This window comes from Choloepus didactylus, chromosome 6 (genome assembly GCF_015220235.1).
Source record: "Choloepus didactylus isolate mChoDid1 chromosome 6, mChoDid1.pri, whole genome shotgun sequence".
NCBI classification, from domain to species: domain Eukaryota; kingdom Metazoa; phylum Chordata; class Mammalia; order Pilosa; family Megalonychidae; genus Choloepus; species Choloepus didactylus.
In genome coordinates this window covers 30,235,851-30,254,649 of record NC_051312.1, presented here as the reverse complement: position 1 = coordinate 30,254,649, position 18,799 = coordinate 30,235,851, and positions in this window count along the sequence as shown.

Here is an 18,799-nt window from a genome sequence, read left to right as displayed (position 1 = left end):
ACAGGGTGTGTCAATACTCTAAGACACACCCTCAGGGAGAACTGATACTGAATATTGCCCCCTTTTGAGATCTGAGCCTGTTCTCTTGTCTGGGAAAACCTGATTGGAGTAACCAAAGAAATTGGATGCCTAGACAGCAGAAAACTACAACCTACGCTAAGAAAAACAAAGTTATGGTCCAGTCAAAGGAACAAATTTACACTTCAACTGAGATATGGGAATTGAAACAACTAATGCTAAATCAATTCAAAAAGTTTAGGGAAGATATGGCAAAAGAGATGAAGTGTACAATGAAAACACTGGGTGAATATAAGGTAGAAATCAATAGTTCAAGAAAACAACTGGATGAATCTATGGAAATGAAAGACACAACACAAGAGATGAAAGACACAATGGAAACAAACAACAGCAGATCTCAAGATGCAAAAGAAATTACTCAGGAACTGGATAACAAGAAACCTGAAAGCCTACACACAAAACAACAGATAGGGAAAATAATGGAAATATATGAGCAACATCTCAGGAAATTGAATGACAACATGAAATGCATGAATGTATGTGTCATGGGTGTCCCAGAAGGAGAAGGGAAGGGAAAAGGGGCAGAAGCAATAATAGAGGAAATAATTAATGAAAATTTTCCGTCTCTTATGGAAGACAGAAAATTACAGATCCAAGAAGTGCAGCATACCCCAAAAAGAATAGATCTGAATAGGCCTACACCAAGATACTTAATCAGATTATCAAATGTCAAAGACAAAGAGAGAATCCTGAAAGCAGCAAGAGAAAAGCAATCCATCACATACAAAGGAAGCTTGATAAGACTATGTGCAGGTTTCTCAGTAGAAACCATGGAGGCAAGAAGGAAGTGGTGTGATATAGTTAAGATACTGAAAGATAAAAACCACCAAGCAAGAATCCTAGCAAAACTGTCATTCAAATATTAGGGAGAGTTTAAAATATTCTCTCCAAACAGACAATGAGAGTTGTGGACAGATACCTGCTCTACAGGAAATACTAAATGGAGCACTACAGACAGAAAGAAAAAGGCAGGAGTGAGAGTTTTGGAACACAATCTTGAGTGATTATAACAAAGCAATGTAAGTACACTGAACAAAGATTACTGTGAGTATTGTTGAAAAAGGAAGATTAGGAGAATGTGGGACATGAGAAGAAAAGAGGAAAGATGAAGACTGGGACTGTATAACTCAGTGAAACCTAAAGTGCTCAACAATTGTGATAAAAGGTACAAATATGTTTTTACATGAGGTAGAACAAATGAATGTCAGCTTTGCAAGGTGTTAAAAATAGGATTGTATTGGGGGAAAATACAATCAATGCAAACTAGAGACTATAGTTAACAGAAACATTGTATTATGCTTCCTTTAATGTAACAAAGGCAATATACCAAAGCTAAATGCATATAAGAGGGGGACATAGGGAGGGGTATGGGACTCTTGGCATTGGTGATATTGTCTGACTCTTTATTCTACTTTAGTTTAATGCTATCTTTCCTTTTGTTGCTTCCTAGCCTTCATGTTTTGTTTTTTATTTCTTTCTTTTTTCTTTTTCGTTTGTCTCTCTACACTATTTGACTCCTTCTCCTTCTTTGTGGAAGAAATGGAGATTTCCTTATATAGATAGTGGTGAGGGTGGTGAATACATAAATACATGACTATACAGGGAACGATCAATTATTTACTTAGGATGGAATGTATGGGGTGTGAACAAAATCATCTTAAAAATGGGTGGATGAAGAAACCTTGCGGTTGCTATATTGAGTGAAATAAGTCAGACACATAAGGACAAATATTTCAGGGTCTCACTGATATGAACTAATTACAATATGTAAACTCATAGACATGAAATATAAGTTACCAGGATATAAAATGAGGCTAAAGATTGGAGACTGGTTGCTTATTAAGAGCAGAATGTTCAACTAGGTTGAACTTAAGTGTTTGAAAATGGACAGAGATGATGGTAGCACATTGTGAGAATAACTAACAGTGCTGAATGGTGTGTGACTGTGGTGGAAAAGGGAAGCTCAGAGCCATGTATGTGACCAGAATGAAAGTTAGAGGTTAAAATATGGGAATGTATAAAACAGTGAATCCCGTGGTGGGTAGTGTCCATGATTAGCTGTTCAAATATTAGAAATCTCTCTCATGAACTAGAACAAATGTATGACATGATAACTAGAAGTTAATAATAGAGGGGCATATAGGGAGAAAAGTACACCTACTGCCAACTATATACTACAGTTAGTAGTATTTTAACATTCTTTTATCAACAGTAAAAAATGTACTATACCAATACTATGAGTCAATAAAGGAGGGAGGCTTGCTAGGGGTATGAGAGGACTTAAGTTTCCTTTTTCTTTGTCTCTATTTCTTTTCTGGAGAACTGAAATGTTCTAAAAATTTAAAAAAAAATTAATTGTGGTGATGGATGCACAGCTGAATGATGGTACCTTGGGCAACTGATTGTACACTTTGGATCTCTGGATAATTGTATGGAGTGTCAACAATCTCAATTTTTTAAAAAAATGCATATATTTAAAAAAAAGAAAAAAGTCTAAGGTGCAACAGAAGATTACAAGACATACAAAAAAACAGGAAAGGATGTTACATGCAAAGGAGCAGGAACAAGAATTAGAAACCACCAACAAGGAAGGTCAGAGCTTGGATATACCAGAAAAGGACTTTTAAAATGGTCCTACCTATGCTCAAGGAGCTAACAGAAATCATGAAAATGATAGGTGAGCACAAAGATAATATCATTATAGAGAAAGAAATCTTCAAAAAGTACAAAACAAAGCTGAAGATCACAGTAACAGAAATTAAAAATTCCCTAAAGGGGTCAAACAGAAAATGGAGCTGGCAGAATAAAGAATTAGTTCACCTGAAGATAAGACTATTGAAATCATTCAATCTGAGAGCAGAAAGAAAAAAAATGAAGAAAAGTGAATAGCGCCAAAGAAACCTGTGGGACAATATCAAACGTACAAACATACACTTATTGGGTGTACTGGAAGATGAAGAAAGAAAGAAAGAAAGTAGAAGAAAGAATATTCAAAGAAATAATGGCTGAAAATTTTAAAAGTTTAATGAAAGACCTGATTATACACATCCAAAAATCTCAACAAACTCCAAAAAAAAAGATATTCCAAGTAGAACTAAAGATAGATGTATTATAATCAAACTATTGAATGCCAAAGATAAAGAGAGAATTCTAAAAGCAGCCACAGAGAACCAACACATCATGTACAAGGGAAACCAGTAAGATTAAGTGCTGATTTCTCATCATAAACCATGAAGGTGAGAAGGCAGTAAGATAACATATTGAAAGTGCTGAAAAGAAAAAAAATGCCAACAAAGAATCTTATGTCTGAAAAAGCTATCTTTTTTAAACGAAGTTAAAACTAAGATATTCAGGATAGACAAAAGTGACAGGGATTGTCACAACTAGACCAGTACTACAAATATCCTAAAGAGAATTCTTCAATTGAAATGAGAAGATCCTAGATAATAGATCAAAACTGCATGAAAAATAAATATCTCCATTATAAAGATAATGACATGGGTAAATAGATATACCACTACCACTATATTTTTAGATTGTAACACCACATTTTACTAGTTACAGGATGAAAAATACAAATGTATAAAAAGTCAAGATGAAACAATGGTTTTAGATTCATTAGGTATAAATATTTTAGCTGTGCCAAGAACAAAATAAAGGTACAGAGGAGTGGTATAGGAATGTGGTCCAGGTGTAACAATGAAGTTAAGTTGGCACCGAATCAAAGAAGTTTGCTATAGACTTTGAATGCCAATGATTGTGGGACACAGTAAAGGCTATGCTTAGAGGAAAATTTAGAGCTCTAAGTGCTTATATCAAAAAAGAAGAAAGATCTCATATAGTAACCTCAGCTTACACCTGAAGGAGCTAGGAAAAAAAAAAAAAAGCAAAGTAAACCCAAATTAACAAAAAGGAGGGAATAAAGATTAGAGTTGAGATAAATGAAACAGAGAAAGGGGAAAACAATGGAGAGAATAAACTGTACAAAATATTGGGGTTTTTTGAAAAACCAATAATATTTACAAACTTTTAACTAGACTGGTGAAGAAAAAAGAGAAAAGACACAAATAACTAAAAACAGAAATGTTAATTGTGATATCATTACTACCTTACTGAAATAAAATGGATTATAAGAAAATACTATTAACTATAGCATGCCAACAAATTAGATAATCTAGATGAAATAGAAAAATACCTAGAATTACACATTACCAAAATTGAGTAAAAAAAGAGGTAGAATACCTCAACAAGCCAATGAAAAGAAAAAAGATTGAATCAGTAATCAAAATCCTTCCACCAAAGGAAAATCCAGGATGACACACCTTCACTGATGAAGTCTAAGTAAATTTAAAGAAAAATTAACACTAATTCTTCTCAAATTCTCCCAAAGAGTTCAAGAGGAGGTAACACTTCTTAATTCTTTTTCTTACTCTGATACCTATATCTGATAAAGACATTATAAAAAAAGAACATAGAGAACAATTTCCTTTATGAATATAGATGCAAAAATCATTAACAAAATTATAGTAAGTTGAATCTAACAGCATATTAAAAATATTATACAATATAACCAGAGAGTATTTATTTCACAATTGCATATGGAAATAATCTTTCAATGTAATACACCATATAAGTAGAACAAATCATAAAAGCCACATGACTATATAAATAGATGTAGAAGAGGCATCTAACAAAATCCATCACCCTTTTTTGGGAAAAGCACTCAGAAAAGTAGGAATAGAAGGAAATTTTATCAACATGATAAAGGCCATTTATGCAATACTCACAGCCAATAACACATTCAGTAGTGAAAGACTGAATGCTTTCCCTTAAAATCAGAAACAAGACAAGCATACCTGCTTTCACACTGCTATTCAAAATTTTAATAGAAGTTCTAGCCAAAGCAATTAAGCAAGAAAAAGAAATAGTCATATAAGTGAGAAGACAAGTAACAGAATGGGAGAAAATAGTTGCAAACCATCTTTTGATTAAGGATTTAATATCCAGTATATATAAGGAACTTCTACAATGAAGCAGCAACAAACAAACCATTTAAAAATGGACAAAAGAGTTGAGTAGATGTTTCTCCAAAGAACCTATACAAATAGCCAATAAGAATATGAAAAGATGCCCAATATCATTAGCCATGAGGAGAATACAAATCAAAACCACAATGAGATACCACTTCACACACACAAATACAGCTATTATTTTTTTTAAAAACAGAATATAACAAGTATGGAGAAGATGTGGAGAAATTAGACCTCTAGTATATTGTTAATGGAACGGAAATGCTGCAGACATGGTTGAAAGCAGTATGACAGTTTCTCAAGAAGTTAAATATAGAATTACCACATGATCTGGCAATTCTATTTCTAGGTATTTGGCCAAATAAATTGTAAATATGGACTCCTACATAAACTTACATACCAATATTTACTTACTATTATTCACAAGATCCAAAGGTAGAAACAACCCCTGTGTCCATTTTATTTATGAATCCATAAATAAAACCTTGTACATACACTCAATAGAATATTTTTAGCCATATGGAAACAAAGTTATGAGACATACTGCAGCATGGAAGACCTTTAAAATATTATGCTTAGTGAAGTACACATTAAATATAAGGACAAACATATAAGGACAAATATTGTATGGTATCATTACTAAAGGAAGATTAGAAATAGCAAATTTCCAGAGATAGAAAGTAGATTAGAGATTAATAGGCAATGGTGAAGGAGGAAAGTAGGGTGGTTATTTGGGGAAATAAAAACTTTCCCATGATTTCCCAATTAGAAATAGAACCCAAATTCTTAGCAAGACCAATACAACTTGCTGTGGAGCAAGTTGCTATATGGTGTATCACAGGAACACAAGCTCAAGGACAACAGAAATTTTCAGCAAACAGCTGTTGTATTACAAAGGGTCCAAAATAGCTGGGGAAGAGTTTCCATAGTGGCCAGTCTCCCAGAGTGATCAACTGCTCAGGTTAGGATGGGTGGATGGCTGTTCCACATGCCCCACTTCATGTCAAAAAGGAGAAATAAATTTTGTGCTGTCCAAAAGTGTGATATTTATAAAACACCAAGCGGAAATAGCCTTGCCATTGTGAGTTCTCACCTTGATATGCATTGGAACCACTTCTTTTCATTTCCCAGTTTAAGGCATAGTCAGGATTTTGTTAAATCTAACATCTCCCCCAGGCTCCAGAACAGGAACTTACTGAAACATGTGCACACAATAGAAAAGTAGCAGGGTAGGTGAGGGCTGGGAGATTACTCTTAGTGTGTCTCTGACTTCAGCAGTATAATCTGGCCCACATGTCCCTATCACTATATCACAGGCACTTTTCCACTCCTTGAAAACACCATGTTCTTTCCATCTCTGGGTCTTTGTATTTACCATTCTTTCTGCCTGGGAAGGTTGCCAAGGCCTTTTCCATGGCATATTTCCTCCTCTCTTTCTTATCTCAGCTCAAATCACCTTCTAAAGAAATGGCTTCCAGGACAATCCTGGCTACAGTAATCCTCCCTGAACTTCTGTAGCTGTCTATCAAAAACTGTGTTTTAATTTCACGGCTCACCTCTCACAATCTGTTGTCATCTTGCTAATTTATTTGGATATTATTATCTGTTTCATCCAACTAGAGTGTAAGCCTCTGAAAGCAAGGAACTTCTCTCTCATGTGGGCCACTGTATCCCTAGCACTTAGAACATTGCCTGGTACATAGCACATGCTCAATAAGTCCTTCTTGAATAAATAAACTTAAAAGATAGCAATGGGGTCTTGATTAAACAAATTATGATACAATTAGAAACTGGAATGTTTACAAGCCATTACAAGCCACATTTATGAGGAATTTGTAATTAGATGGCAAATTAGGTATGTAATAAGTTATCAGAAACTATGTGAAAAATCTAAAATCCATTTCCCCCTTCCTCCTTAGGAACAGGACAGACTCCTCACTTTTACCTGAACACAGTTCATAACAAAAGATTATACTTTACAGCCTCCCTTGCAATTAAAGGTGGCTGTGTGACTAAATTCTATCCCATAAGATGAAAGCAGAATGCTGTATGGCACTTTTGGGATAGTGGTTGGTTTACCCTTTCCCCTTCCTACTTCTTGCCTCCTGGAATACAGATGAAATGCTAGACATGTGCTATCCAATATGGTATCCATTAGCCACATGTGGCTATTGAAATTAAAATTTTTCAAAATTAAATCAAATTGAGATGATGCAATCAACTGGCAATGTAAGACAGCTACTGAAAACCTGTCCCCAGAGATTGTACAAAAAAGGATAAACCTCACTTGTTCTGAACTCTGGAGGAAGGTAAAGACCAGAGAAAGATCCCACAAATGCTGAATTAAAGAGAAAAATATCAGGTAGGAAGCTTCTGTCCCAGACTGACCAATTCTCTTCCCTCCCCCTCATTCAATCCTTCTTGAAGTGCCCAAAGGCAGAGACTGGGATCCCTCTCACCTTTCAATGGGGACACAGACCATAAAATCTCTCACAGTTGTGAGGCAGATCCCCACCTACATCCAGACACAGAGTCCTGATCCTCACAAGGACCACAGCAGGACTCAATCACTGGGGAGGGAAGAATATACAATGGGCACCCAGGAGGAGTTTCCAATCAGAGGATTGGTGAGGGAATGGCAGAATCTTCCCCCAAAGCATCAAATAGCCAGACAGAAATGTCTGGGTCAACTATTCAGGGACCAGGGGGACAGGGTAGGACACTTCATGCCCAGGTGGGGTGTTGTAGTTTGCTAATGCTGCCAGAATGCAAAACACCAGAAACAGATTGGCTTTTATAAAAGGGGGTTTATTTGGCCACACAGCCACAGTCCCAAGGCCATAAAATATCCAAGGTAATGCATCAGCATCCAGGTACCTTCACTGGGGGATGGCCAATAGCATCTGGAAAACCTCTGTTAGCTGGGAAGGCATGTGGCCCATGTCCGCTCCAGGGTTCTGCTTTCAAAATAGATTTCTCCCAGGACATTCCTCTCTAGGCTTCAGCTCCTCAAAAATGTCACTCTGAGCTGCTCTTGGGGCATTTGTCCTCTCTTAGTTTCTCCTGAGCAAAAGTCTGCTTTCAAAGGCTGTCTCCAAAATGTTTTTGTAAGCTGAAGCTCCTCTCAGTTCCAGTGCATTCTTCAAAGTGTCCCTCTGGGCTGTAGCAAGTTTGCTACTTCTGTCTGAACTTATATAGTGAACTAATCAAGGCCCACACTGAATGGGTGGGGCCATACCTCCATGGAAACTATCCAATTAGAGTCACCACTCACAGTTGGGTGGTCGCATTTCCATGGAAAGTCTCAAAGAATTATAATCTAATCAACATTGATACATCTGCCCACACAAGATTACATCAAAGATAATGGCATTTGGGGTGACATAATACATCAAACTGGCACATGGGGAGGGACAGAGTCTGAGGAAACTTGGCAGAGACTGTAATTTCTGGTGCCCATCCCCCACCATTGAGGGAAACAGCAGCAGGCTACCTGATCCTTCCCGGGGGGTGGGTGTGAAGTGGGGTGGCTATGGGAATCTTTCATCCAAACAGAGGAGGACACAACCCAATACTGAGCCAGATTTTGGCCAGTGAAGTGAGGGCACAGGACCCCTGCAGTTTCAGCTCCACCCAGTCAGATGACTCTGGACTTCAGAAGGTGAACAGCTTCTGAGATTGAATAAGTAACCAAACATCACCATCTGCTGGGCTAGCTGGAAAATGCAGGGAGAGAGAGCAGGGCTTTTCAGAGCTTCCACAGACCCTATCCCAGTCCCATTGGACAGGTCTACACCCCCTGCCTGGGTACCTGGCACTGTTTTGACTGAGAAATACTGATGACCTAACGGTCAAAGCAGCACCCTAATACAAACCAGCCAACAACTAAATCCTAGACAAGAGAGAAACCAACCTTCAGAATAGACCCATCAAGATAATCAAATGACCAGATATCAGCAAAAAATCACAAGGCACACCAAAACACAGGAAGAAATGGCCCAATCAAAGGAACAAATCAAGAAGTCAGAGGAGACACAGAATCTGGAATAATAAATTCAAGATATTCAAACAAATATCCTGAATCAATTCAAAGAAATAAAGGAAAATATGCATAAAGAGATAAAGGATATTAAGAAGACACTAGGAGAGCATAAAGAATTTGAAAGAATACATAGAACAATAACAGACATTATGGAAAAAAGACCCTGTGGATGAAAATAAAAATATAATAGAGACAAACAACAGCAGGTTTGAAGAGGCAGAAGGGATCAGCAAGCTAGAAGACAAGCAACAAAATTCAAACAGACAAAAGAACAAAAGGAGAAAAAAATGGAAAAATTTGATAGACAACACAAAGCACACAAACATAAGTATCATGGGTGTCCCAGAAGAAGAGACAGGAAAAGGACCAGGAAGAATATTCAAAGAAATAGTGGCTGAAAATTTCCCAACCCTTATAAAAGACATAAATATACAAATCCAAGAAGTGCAACATACTCCTAATAGGAAAAATAAGAAAAGACACATACTAATCAGACTATCAAATGCCAAAGAGAAGATAATCCCGAAAGCAGCAAGAGAAAAACAATTCACCACATACAAGGGAAGCTGCAGAAGGTTCAGTGATGACTTCTCATCAGACATCATGGAGGTGAGAAGGCAGTGGTACAATATGTTTAGACATGGAAAGAGAAAGACTGCTAGCCAGGAATTCTTTATTCAGCAAAGCTGTCCTTCAAAATTGAGAGAGAGCTTAAAATATTCACAGATAAACAGAAGTTGAGAGAATTCATTAACAAGACACCAGCCCTACAAGAACTACTAGAAGGAGGTCTCCCAGCTGAAAAGAAAACACAAGAGAGTGAGACCTGGATGGGGGTTATAGAAAACAAGAGTATTGTGAAGGGTAACTAAAAGAATAAAAAGAAAAAAAAATAGATATGAAAAATAAAAGCCAAAGGATAAAATGGTCAAAGTAACTACTGCCTTTACAGTAATACATTGAGTGTGAATGGATTAAACTCCCTAATCAAAAAACACAGATCAAAATGGATTTTAAAAATATGATCCGTCTATATGCTGTTTACAAGAGACTACTTTAGACCCAAAGATACAAATAAGTAGAAAGTGAAAGGATGGAAAAAGATATTCCATTCAAGCAGTAATAAAAAAAAAAAAAAAGAAAAAAGAAAAAAAAAAAAACAAACCCCAAAACCTGGGATAGCTATACTAATATCAAGCAAAATAGACTTTAATGTAAAAATGTTGTAGGAGATAAAGAAGGATGATAAATATTTGAAAAGGACTAATTCACCAAGAGGAAATTATAATCATAAATATTTGTGCACCTAATTAAGCTGCCCCAAAGTACACGAGGCAAACACTAGCAAAACCGAAGGGAATAAGAGACATCTCTGTGATAATAGTGGGAGACTCAACACATCACTCTCTTCAACAGATAGAACATCTAAACATAGGATCAATAAGGAAAGAGAAAACCTAAATGATATGATAAATTAACTAGACTTAACAGACATATATAGAACATTGTACCCAAAACAGCAGGACATACATTCTTTTCAAGTGCTCATAGAACATTGTCTAGTATAGACCATATGCTGGAACACAAACAGGTTTCAATAAACTTAAAAAGATTGAAATTATACAAAGCATTTTCTCTGATATTAATGGAATGAAGTTGGAAATCAATAACAAACAGAGAACCAGAAAATGAACAAATATATGGATGTTAAACTACATGCTCTTAATCAGTGGGTCAAGGAAGAAATTGCAAGAGACATCAGTAAATATCTTGAGATGACTGAAAACAAGAACACAACTTTTCAAAATTTATGAGATTCAGTGAAGTCAGTGCTGAAAGGGAAATTTATAGCCCTAAAAACCTGTATTAAAAAAGAAGAAAGAACAACAACCTAACTGACCAACCTCAGAAACTGGTGAAAGTACAGCAAACTAGTTCGAAAACAAGCAGAAGGAGAGAAATAACAAAGACAAGAGCAGAAATAAATGAAAAGGAAAATTAAAAAGCCAATACAGAGAATCAATAAAGCCAAAAGTTGGTTCCTTGAGAAGATCAATAAAATTGGCAAACCATTAGATAGACTGTCAAAAACAAAAACAACAAAAAAAAGAAAAAATGCAAATAAAATCAGAAATGAGATGGGGGTATATTACCATGGACTCTGAAGAAATAAAAATGATCATAAGTGGCTACTATGAACAACAATTAGACAACTTAGATGAAGTGGACTACTTCTTAGAAATACATGTACAACCTAAATTGACTCAAGATGAAATAGAAGACCTCAATAAACCAATCACAAGTAAAGAGATTGAATCAGTTTATCAAAAACCTACCAAAGGAGAGACCAAAGAAGATGGCAGCATAGAGAGGAGTGGAAGTTAGTTAGTCTCTCCAGAGCAACTAATAAACACCCAGGAACAACTAGTAAATTATTTGGAATAACTGCTGGGGGACAAGTGTGACTGTCCATGCACTGTGCACCAACCTGGATTGAGAGGAATGCCTGAGATCACAGTGTGGAATCTGTGAGTAGAAACTGCGGACACAAGCTGGGAGCCCCCTCCACCATGGCAGCCCGAACTGCAAAGCCTTGCTGTGATAAGAGAGCAGTACTCTCTGAACAAGCAAATATACCTCAGTCCAGCTCCAACTGGGGTTTTAATTGGCAAATGTGGACTGATCAATGCAAGCTTCAAATGCCTAACAAGCAGAGAGAGGCTTTTAGTGATGACTCACCTTGAAGATCCAGGGGATGTCTCTGTCTTGGGAGGGGGAGCTTGGAGGACTGGGTGCTATCTCTGGCCAAAGGGTGAAACTGGGGGCCATAGATTACCCTAAAAGGGGCTTTCTGTCCCTTTTTCTCTCTCTCAACCTGAGCGGCTCAGTGGAGAAAGCCTCAGCTATTTTCAGCTTGCAGTGCTCTGACCCAGACAAGGGTGGAGAAAGCAGAGTCAGAGAGAAAAACAACCCATTTACATGCAAATGAAAACTCCTTAGAGGGCATATCTTCCCTAACAGGAAAGAGGTGGTACCCAGATCTACTACCCACCTTCCATTCAGAATCAGACCCCAGAGCCTGGGGGAAAACAGCCATGGGACACACTCCCTTACACCAGTCAGGAGTGACAGGCTGACAGATGCCACCTGCTGGGCAGAAAAGCACAGTGGCTTAAGGTCTCACAAGGTGTGTCAATACTGTAAGACACACCCTCAGGGAAACTGGATACTGAATATTTCTTCCTTCTGGGACCTGAGCCTGTTCTGGTCTGGGAAAACCTGATTGGGGTAACCAAGGAAACAAGGTACCTAGACAACAGAAAACTACAACCTACACTAAGAAAAATGAAGTTATGGCCCAGTCAAAGGAAAAAATGTACACTTCAGCTGAGATACAGGAATTAAACAACTAATGCTAAATCAATTCAAAAGTGTAGGGAAGATATGGCAAAAGAGATGAAAGCTATAAAGAAAACACTGGGAGTACATAAGGTAGAGATCAAAAGTTAAAAAAAACTGGCAGAATCTACGGAAATGAAAGGCACAACATAAGAGATGAAAGACACAATGGAGACATACTACAGCAGATTTCAAGAGACAGAAGAAAACACTCAGCAACTGGAGAACAGACACCTGAAAGCTTATACACAAAAGAAGAGATAGGGAAAAGAATGGAAAAATATGAGCAACATCTCAGGAAATTTATTAACAACGTGAAATGCAGGAATTTACATGTCATGGGTGCCCCAGAAGGGGAAGAGAAGGGAAAAGGGGCAGAAACAATTATAGAAGAAATAATCAATGAAAAATTTCCATTTCTTATGAAAGACATAAAATTACAGATCCAAGAAGCGCAGCATACCCCAAAAAGAATAGATCTGAATAGGCCTATGCCAAGACACTTAATTATCAGATTATCAAATGTCAAAGACAAAGAGAGAATCCTGAAAGCAGCAAGAGAAAAGTGATCCATCACATTCAAAGGAAGCATGATAAGACTATGTGCGGATTTCTCAGTAGAAACCATGAAGGCAAGAAGGAAGTGGTGTGATATATTTAAGATACGGAAAGAGAAAAACCAGCAACCAAGAATCCTATGTCTGGCAGAACCATCCTTCAACTATGAGGAGGAGTTCAAAATATAATTTACCAAACAGACACTGAGAGAGTTTGTGAACAAGAAGCCTGCTCTACAGGAAATACTAAAGGGAGCACTACAGACAGATAGGAAAAGAAAGGAGTGAGAGGTTTGGAACACAATTTTTGGGTGATGGTAGCACAGCAATGTAAGTATGCTGAACAAAGATAACTATGAATATGGTTGAAAGAGGAAGGTTAGGAGCACGTGGGACACCAGAAGGGAAGAGGAAAGAGATACTGAGACTGTATAACTCAGTGAAACCTAGAGTGCTCAACAATTGTGATAAAATGTATAAATATGATTCTTCATGAGGTAGAACAAATGACTGTGAACTTTTCAAGGTGTGAAAAGTAGGGTGGTATTGGGGGAAAAATACAATCAATATAAACTAGACATTAGAATTAACAGAAACATTGTATTATGCTTCCTTTAATGTAACAAAGGCAATATACCAAGGCTAAATGCATATACGAGGGGTCATAAAGGAGGGGTATGGGACTCTTGGCATTGGAAATGTTGTCTGATTATTCTACTTTAGTTTAATGCTGTTTTTCCTTTTTTTGCTTTCTAGCTGTCATTCTTTTTTCTCTTTCTTTCTTCCTATTCATTTGTCTCTCTACCTTCTTTGACTCTTCCTCTTGCTTTGTGGAAAAAATGGAGATGTCCTCATATAGATAGTGGTGAGGGTGGTGAATACATAAATACATGACTATACAAGGAACCATCAATTGTTTACTTAGACAGAATTATGGTGTGTGAACAAAATCGTCTTAAAAAAATAATGGATTGGTGAAAAAACCTGAGGTCACTATATTGAGTGAAATAAGTCAGACACATAAGGACAAATATTTCAGGGTCTCACTGATATGAACTAATTATAATACATAAACTCATAGACATGAAATATAAATTACCAGGATATAGAATGAGGCTAAAGAATGGGGAGCGGTTGCTTATTATGAGCAGAATGTTCAACTAGGTTGAACTTAAATGTTTGGAAATGAACAGAGACGACAGTAGCATATTATGAAAATAACTAACAGTGCTGAATGGTGCATGAATGGGGTGGAAAGGGGAAGCTCAGAGTCACCTATGTCACCAGAAGGAAAGCTGGAGGTTAAAAGATGGGAATGTATAAAACAGTGAGCCTTGTGGTATGCAATGCCCATGATTAAGTGTACAAATACAGTGAATCTTGAGATGGACAATGCCCATGACTAACTATACGAATATTAGAAATCTCTCTCACAAACTAGAACAAATGTATGACACTATAACTAGAAGTTAATAATAGAGGGAGACATAGGGAAAAAATATACCTATTGCAAACTGTATACTACAATTAGTAGTATTTTAACGTTCTTTCATAACAGTAACAAATGTACTATACCAATACTATGAATCAACAATGGTGGGGGGGTGGTTAGGGATATGGTAGGATTTGGGTTTCCTTTTTTTATCTTTATTTCTTTTGTGGAGTAATGAAAATGCTCTAAAAATTGAGAAAAAAATTAATTGTGGTGATGGATGCAAAGCTGTATAATGGTACCGGGGGCAACTGATTGTACACTTTGAATATTTGGATAATTGTATGGTATATGAACAATCACAATTAAAAAAAAATAAACCAAAAAAAAAACTTCCAATTTCTTTTTTATTTTTATTTTATTCTTATTTTCTTTAGGAGTAATGAAAATGCTCAAAAATTGATAGTGGTGATGAATGCACAACTATAGGATGATATCTTGAACCATTGATTGTAGACTTTAGATGATTATCTAGTTATCCTGAATATATATCAATGAAATTACATTTTTAAAAACTGCCAAAGAAAAAACCTACCAACAAAGAAAAGTCCAGGACTGCATGGCTTCACAGGCAAATTTACCAAGCATTCCAAGAAGAATTAATTCAATTCATGCTCAAACTCTTCCAAAAATTTGAAGAGGTAACACTACCTAATTCACTCTATGAAGCCAACATCACCCTAATACCAAAGCCTAATAAAGATACTACAATGAAAGAAAACTTCAGACCAATCTCTCTAATGAACATGGATGGTAAATCCTGAACAGAATATTGCAGATCAAATTCAGCTGCATATTAAAGAATGATACAACATGATCAAGTGGGTTTTATTCCAAGTATGCAAGGGTAATGCAATACAAGAAAATCAATTAGTGTAACACATCACATTAGCAAATTGAAAGAGAAAAACCAAGTGATCATCTCAATTCAGCTGCATATTAAAGAATGATACAACATGATCAAGTGGGTTTTATTCCAAGTATGCAAGGGTAATGCAATACAAGAAAATCAATTAGTGTAACACATCACATTAGCAAATTGAAAGAGAAAAACCAAGTGATCATCTCAATTGATGCAGAAAAAGCATCTGACAAAATTCAACATCCTTTCATGATAAATACACTTCAAAAAGTAGGAATCAAGGGAAACTTCCTCAACATGATAAAAGGGAATATATGAAAAACTAAAGCTAACTTCATACTCAATGGTGAAGGACTGAAAGCTTTCTCTCTAAGATTGGGAAGAAGACAAGTATGCCCACTGTTGCCACTGTTATTCAATATTGTGCTAGAGGTTCTAGCTAGAGCAATTAGGAAAGAAAAGAAATAAAGTCATTGAAATTGGAAAGGAAGAAGTAAAACTTTCACTATTTGCAGATGACATGATCCTATATTTAGGAAATCCTGAAAAAAAAAAAAACACTACAACACTACTGGAGCTAATGAGTTCAGCAAAGTGGTGAGATACAAGGTCAACATGCAAAAATCATGGTGTTTCTATACAGTAGTAATGAGCTATTCAAGGAAGCAATCAAGAAAAAAAATCCATTTTCTATAGCAATAAAAGAATCAAATATCTAGGAATAAATTTAAAATATGTAAAAGAATTGTACACAGAAAACAACAAAACATTGCTAAAAGAAATCAAAGATCTAAATAAATAGAAAGTTGTCCATGGATTGGAAAACTAAATGTTGTTAAGATGTCAATTCTACCCAAATTGATCTACAGATTCAATGCAATCACAATCAAAATTCCAACAGCCTAGTTTGCAGAAATGAAAAAACTAATTATCCCAAATTTATTTGGAAGAGTAAGGGACCGTGAATAGCCGTTCTTCCTGAAAAAAAGAATGAGGTGAGAATACTCATGCTTCCTGACTTTAAAGATATTGTAAAACCACAGTGGTCAAAACTGCATGGTATTGGCATAAAGATCTACATATTGATCAATGGAATTAAATTGCAAGTTCAGAAATAGGTCCCAGATCTATAGTCAATTGATTTTTGACAAGGCCCCCAAGTCCACTCAACTGGGACAGAACAGTCTCTTCAGTAAGTGGTGTTGGGAGAAAGGGATATCCATAACCAAAAAATGGAAGAGAACCCGTATCTCACACCCTATACAAAAACTAATTCAAAATGGATCAAAGGCCTAAATATAAGAAGTAGTACCATGAAATTCCTAAAAGTAAATGTAAGGACCCATCTTCAAGATCTAGTGATAAGTGGTAGTTTGTTAGACTTTACACTCAAAACACTAGCAATGAAAGAAAATGAGATTAATGGGGGCTCCTCAAAATTGCATACTTCAAAGGACTTTTCAAAAGGGTGAAAAGGCAACCAACTCAGTGGGAGAAGATATTTGGAAACCACATATCTGTTAAGGGTTTGATATCCAGAATAAAGAAAGAAATCCTACAGCTCAACAATGAAAAGACAAACAATCCAATTTAAAAATGGGCAAAAGATATGAACAGACATCTTTCCAAAGAGGAAATACAGAGGGCTAAAAGGCATATGAAAATATGCTAGCTTCACTAGCTATTAGGGAAATGAAAATCAAAACCACAATGAGATATTATCTCATGCCTAGTAGAATGGCCATCATTAAACAGGAAACTACAACTGTTGGAGAGGATGTGGAGAAATAGGAACACTTATTCACTGCTGGTGGGAATGTAAAATGATACAGTTGCTGTGGAGGATGGTTTGGAAGTTCCTCAGGAAGCCAAGTATAGCCATCCTGCTAATCAGTAAATACCCAGAAGACCTGAAAGCTGGGATGAAAACCGACATTTGCACACCAATGGTCATAGCAGCATTATTCGCAATTACCAGAAGATGGAAACAATCCAAGTGTCCATCAACTGATTAATGGATAAACAAAATGTACAGACCGTGGGATATTATTTAGCAGTAAGAAGGAATGAAGTCCTGAAGCACATGACAAGCATGAACCTTGAGTGCATTATGTTAAGTGAAATGTCAGACATGAAAGGACAAATATTTTATGATCTCACTAATACGTACTCTGAGTTTGCATATGTAATATAATATGTAAACTCATAGGTATAAACTAGAGAATATAGGTTATCAGGATATAGAATGAGACTAAAGATTGGGGGGCTGTTGCATAATACGTGCAGAATGCTTAACTAGGTCAAACTTAAACATTTGGAAATGGATAAAGATGACAGTAGCATGTTACTGTGAATAAAATTAAAACTAACAATGCTGAATTGTGTGTGAATGTGGTGGAAAGGGTAAATTTAGAGTCTTGTATGTCCACAGAAGGAAAGCTGAAGGTTAAAACTTGGGAATGTATACCAGTGAATCCTATTGAAGATGATGACTGTGATTAACTATACAAATATTAAATAGTTCTTTCAGGAACTAGAGCTACAAGGAGTTAGAAATAGAAGTGTATATGGGAAAAGATGTACCTATTGCAAACTATGGACTATAGTTAATAGTAATATCTTATTCTTTCATCAGCAGTAACAAATGTACTATACCAAGACTATGAGTGGAAATAAAAGGTATGGGAGGATTTGGATTTTCCTTTTTATTTATTTTCTGGGGTAATAAAAATCTTCTAAAATTGATTGTAGTCATGTATGCACAACTATGTGATGATATTGTGAGCCATTGATTGTACACTTCAGATGGTTTGTATAGTGTATATCTCAATAAAATTGCATTTAAAAATTAAATAAAATTTAAAATTCAGTTCCCTCTTCTCACTAGCCTCATTTCAAGTGCTCAAAAGCTACTACCATATTGGAAGCACAGATATATAAAACATCTCCCTCATGGCAGAAAATTATATTGGGTAGAACTGGTATAGACCACCAGTGGCACTTGAGGGGCATGGGGTTGTTGCTGCATGCTGAAGATGGTATACCACAACAGTGATGGAATTTCTCTCTGTATTTTCATAGTCTGTGTGCCAGTTTGAATATATATTGTGTCCCCCAAACGCCATTATCTTTGATGTAATCTTGTGTGGGCAGACATTATCAGTTTTGATTACATTTCTTTGAGTGTTTCTTTGGAATGCACCCCACCCAACTGTGGGTGATGACTCTGATTGGATATTTCCATGGAGGTGTGGCCCCACCCATTCAGGGTGGGCCTTGATCAGTGGAGCCATATAAATGAGCTGATAAGCAGAAGGAAGTCAGTGCAGCTGTGAGTGA